The 5,639-nt window shown below is 34.1% G+C and overlaps 1 pseudogene; it reads right to left on the bottom strand.

Moving 5' to 3' along the window:
* Nucleotides 1-579: 579 nt before the first annotated feature.
* Nucleotides 580-1,980, bottom strand: LOC149160624 (putative WD repeat-containing protein C2A9.03; annotated as a pseudogene).
* Between the last annotated feature and the right edge of the window lie 3,659 nt (nucleotides 1,981-5,639).

The following is a 5,639-nucleotide window of genomic DNA, read 5'->3' as shown; positions in this document are numbered from 1 at the left end:
GGATCAAGTAGTTTAGTGCAAAAATGTTGAAGCATTGCTGGTCACATTAAATTAGAAGAACCAGAAGAACCGGGATATAAAAAATAAAAGTAAAAATCATACTGAACATAACTCAGGATAAGTGACAATCATATCTGATGCAAATATCCTATTAACAAATTTGTATTCAAGATACTATAACCATAGAGAAAAACTTAACAGGAAAACTTTTCCATTTATAGGTTCATTACAAACGATTCAATTGTTATAATTATTATCTTCTAAATATTTTTTAATATAAAACTTACATATTTCTATAAATAATATTTTAATATAATTTATAATTAAAAAAATGTTAATTAAATATATATTATATTATTATTAAATAAAAATTTAAATATTTTTGAAGATCTAACGCCTCCACTCTTGAGAGCCTACATAAATGAAATGCATTCGTTTCACCCCATAACAGCTTGCACCTTTGAGGTTCAAAATGTGATATGTAATTTGATAAATTTCGAAACTTTGGAAACTAAAAGCTCTCACCAGCCATGGCAGAGGAAAACCCTATCCCTATAACTATTAACCTACCCAGACATTTCACATTAGGCAATCAAGATAAAAAGACTGTTGCCTTCTTTTATATTCAAGCAGGCTACTCAACCTTCCATATTGAATACCGATAAAAAGTGATTCGTTGTCTGGACTGAATGAAATTCCGGTTATCTCCCCAAAGAAATCAATTTCCTGCCTCTTGTTAGACATGTGCTTCGACGTATCAAATATATGGACAAAATCAGCTTGCTCGGCCATAGCCATAAACTGTCCATCTGAGGAGAACCTGATAGATCTTATGGCAGCCATGTTGCCCTTCAGAACTTCAAGAGAGGTTGAGGTGTTTCGAACATCCCACAGCCTGCATGTTGTGTCTTGGTTCCCGGTAGCAAATACTCTACCATCTGGATGCCAAGCAGAGGAAAAGGAGTAATCCAAATGACCTTGAAGAGTTGCAACTACCTTTCCTGTTTGGCAGTCTTAAAGAAATCCCTCAACATTGTCCCCAACGGCAACAAACAACTTGTTATCAGGACTTACAGAGGCACGATTAACAGCCCAGGGAAAGGAGAAGTGCTGAATGCGTGCAAATCCATCACTTGGATCAAATACTCGCACACAACAATCATTACTTGCAGTCATTACACGAGTTGCACCACCAAGACTCTGATAGATCTCTATTGAAGTCATATTGGCATTTTCACCATCTTCAATTTCAGTTATCTTCGAACAATAACTGACATCTTCTCTATCCAAATATCTACAGATAAACTCTCCCCCACACCCGCCAAGCACAAGTAACTTATCCTTGACAGCCATGCATGTTATCGGGTCTTGTCTGAAATCAGCCAGGGCAGCCCCTAAATGGGTTCCCGGTGCAATGTCTGGACCAATCACATTAACTAATTTACGACTTAGCGCAGACCAGTGAACAATAGAATTAGCCGATGAAAGATATACATCGTGCTTTGATGTTGCCCACACCAATTCCCTTAGTTGAAAGTGTCCATACGTAGGTTTCACTGACTTCGTATTGCTCTGAAATTCGTAGAAATTCCCCCCATTCTGGATATTCGCACAAATCTCACGTAGTTGATCCATGCGAAGTTGAGATTGAGGAACATCCCTCGGACTTTCATACGCTGTCATCCTATATTCTTTGTATTTCTGCCTTGTAAAGTTTATCCTCTGCCATTCAATTCCTTGAATATCTTTTCCTCTTCTGACTTCTGCAGCAGAAGTGTCATCATCTTCCTCGACATCATCATCATCATCATCATCAGAAGCATCCATTACAATATCATATTCAACATCATCATCAGAAGCATCCATTACAATATCATATTCAACATCATCATCAGAAGCATCCATTACAATATCATATTCAGCTTCTGTATCTTCATCAGAAATAATCATTTCAGGCTCATACTCATCTGGCTGCGCCATATCTCAGTTTTCAAAACACGGCTGATTATGGTATCCTCCTCCAGGAGACGGTGCCTTTACCTACTAAACTATAACGCTCAGTAGCCAAAGAATCACTTTGTTAATTGATTGGATCATGAACGAAGAACCCAGATTGATTTGATCATGAGCGAGGAACCCAGTATCATTAATAGGAATGAAATATAGACACTTTGCAGTCTAGGTTTTGGGTCGGCCGCCGACATAACTCGGGCGTTTATGATAAATTGGCAAAAGAAAACAAACGGATACATTTGCCTATATGAATGTGGGAAAATTTTGATTTAAAAAATTTACACATTTTCATTTTGGTTATCGAATGTCATGAACTCTTAACTTCGTACTTACAAAATAATGTAATTGACGACTTGCCAATGTTATTTTTATTATATAAAATGGTACGTTTATTTAAATGAATATTTTAAATATGATTAAAAATGTGAGAGGATTTCATTTAACTTTCGGAAGTAATGTAATTGACTTTTAAGTTTATTTCACTTCAATATTTAATTAAATAAATACCGATAAAAATTCAATAAAATTTAAAAAAGAATTTTTACTTCATTTTTAGTTTTATTTATTTTTATTACTTTCTAATTATAAAAATTCAATAAAATTTAAAAAAGAATTTTTACTTCATTTTTAGTTTTATTTATTTTTATTACTTTGTAATTAGGGGATTTTTTTATGGAAAATTATTGATTTAATTTTTTTGGTATCAGCTTTGTTTTTAGAATTCAAGGATACAATATAACTCCCATTTACTATCCAATATATATATATATATATATATATATATATATAATCAGATATTATTTAGGCAATATGTAATTTTTTTATATAGTTATCATTTAATCTTGGTTAGACATACATGAGATTCAAGATGGATAAATAACTATAGTTACTACTTGAATCATTATCTAACTTCTAGAATCAACACTTTTATGATTTTTTTTCTTTTCAAACCATTGGTCCACACTTTATGTATGCTCTATAGTTCAAGTGTTTATTAAGGTTTTCGCTCCATGGTACAAATTGAAAGGATAATTCTGTTTAACCCTTACCTTTCCTCAGGCATTCCTTTACCAACATGTGGTGGGGTCTCTCATTTCCACATAATGGAGTTTTATTGGTTTATTCCTCATACGCTTTTTTTATAATCTCATTATCTTTCCTTTATACTACTAACCCTTATCCTAACACTAGCAATTTCTCCTATGGTCGTCACTTTCCAAGACATCTTCTCGAGTGCCAACTCTGATATTCTTGTTAGGGTTCTGGGTTTCTTCAAGGGTTTATGTTACTAGTATTTTGCATATAATTCACAACGTCGTTTCATCATTAAAATCACGAAGTTCCCATTTTCTCTCATATTTGAATTGTAGGTGAGAGGTTTTACCTCGGTTCCAATTTCTCTTTTCTACAGTTAGGTTATTCTTCAAGTTACGACAACTAATAATTCTAGAAATATTTCCTTTGCTCGAGGTTATTGGGTTTCTACCCCTTTTCTGTTCAAAAGGTTCACATCATTAGATTTTCGTCCAAGGTTCAGATATGAACTTGTGGAGCTAGTTATTGATAAATTCCATTTTAAATATAAACTATGACATTTTTCCCTTGACGGGCCATGTATAAATTATTATCTTCTTTTGAAAACACTGAGAACCCTCTAAGAATCAAAGTTACGTTCTATGTTTTACTTGAAATATATGGGTAGGGTAATTATAATTTTTCACGAAAGTTCGAGTTGTTTTCGTTGCATGTCAATATTTATTTTAGAGACCACAACTTCAACCCTCGACTATTTTACAGTTTGCCATTCTTTTGCAAATAACAATTATACTCTAGCGTGTCTTCCTTAGCTTGCATGGCTATATATACTCGTTCAATGTTAATACATTATTTTGGTGAATGGAAAAGTATCCATTTTCTTCATAATGATTAGTTATTGACACAATGAATGGTTGTTGATGCCATGTCTCTACAAACTCAATCCTAATGACAATTTTACTTTTTTTTCTATAGATATACAAATGTATTTTTTTCACATTACGGTCTTACGTTTTCTTATCTAACTGGAGCACCATTATCCTTTTGGCTCTAACCTTATGTTCATATCTAAATGGTCACATGTTAGGAGACATGATATAGTATTCTTATAATGCCTATGTTAATCACATCGCTATGGTATAATGCATATTTGGTTACAGATGATGTGCTTTGGGGTCACTCTACCGAGAACATATCAATACTAATATTCTTGATCCCTTTAACCAACTCTGGGCACCCAAACCATAATAATTATGATGATACGATCTCTGTGCATGTATTTTATTTCCAATTGTCGCACTCCACCTTGGGTTTTGAGAGGTCCACTCTGCACTTGCCACATATGTAGGTTTCACATGAATGTAGGTGCTCAGTGACCACCTCTTCCATTTTTGCCAAAATTTCTAGAGGATCAAGGGTCACGATTTGCTTCTCAAACCCTAACCTCTCAAATCCATGTGTGGTTTATCAATCTATGATTTTCTCGCTACCTTTCTTGTTGGGTGGCTCTGCAACCTCCGTCTGGAACCATCTGACTGTGCTTGGCTCCTAGATAGATTATGGTCAGTTGAAGGTTTTTGTAATTTTGATTATCTGTGGTGACTTGCATGTCTTCCTTGTCACATAGGTGATTTGTTTAATATTCCATCTCTCAGTTCCATTCATGCTTGAGGGATTCCTTTATTTACAGGATTCTCCATTCAGTTCTCCATCAATGTTTTTGAGGCCACACTCCTGAGGGTGTTGTATTTCCTCGACTTGGAACATACCTATAGGTATATGATTTCCATGGCTCCACCCTTCCCTTATGAGATATATTTTTTTCTTACTACATGCACCTCATTATTCTAGTGATTTTAGAATTAATAAATGGATTGTTGAATTGTGGCTAGGCTTTTGAAAAAGGATCAATGCTTTGTCACTGGCTCATAACAAGAACCTTTAAAACGTTATTCCACATGGTAATGTGGATGAGGATTTTTATTACATTTCAAGTTCCTCTGTTTCTCACCCTAATGTATTTTTCTGTATTCAAAATACAACCCTTGTTGTTTCTTTTTATTGAGCTATAGGTTTCGTGGGTATGAATCATTACACTTTTTGGTTTCTAGTCCTAACCAGGTCAACACACTACCCTCTCTTCTACTATATTAGTCAAAATAGTGAACATGGTGCTTCTAAATGGTTTAGGTATTATTTTATGCTCTTTCTCCTATTTTCTAGGTATTGAGTTGATCATGGTTTGCTTCTAGTTCTTTCTAAGCATGACAAGACTCAAATCTTGTGTCTAAAGTTTCTCGATTCTTTTTAGTACAAGTTGGTAGAAAATTCCACTACTGGGGTTTCTAGATATGTTGATTTATTTGAAATTGGGGTTTTTAATACTGCTTTCTTTCTGAGTAGTAAGAATTTATGTCAATGGATGATAATTTGGCGGTTTACAGTAATCCCAACTTTACTTTTCTTCTTGAGGAAAACTCCTGGGTTGAGAAAAAATCCATCTCATAATTATCCTCTTCAAATGTACAACCCTCGTTTTCTTTATAATGGGATTTTATTTGTAATGTTAGGGTGTTAATAGATTAACTCAA

Source organism: Pinus tabuliformis, chromosome 5_2 (assembly GCF_031772625.1).
Source record: "Pinus tabuliformis cultivar Carrire ecotype Pingquan chromosome 5_2, CPIR1, whole genome shotgun sequence".
Taxonomy (NCBI): domain Eukaryota; kingdom Viridiplantae; phylum Streptophyta; class Pinopsida; order Pinales; family Pinaceae; genus Pinus; species Pinus tabuliformis.
This window is presented reverse-complemented; position numbering and strand designations above follow the sequence as displayed.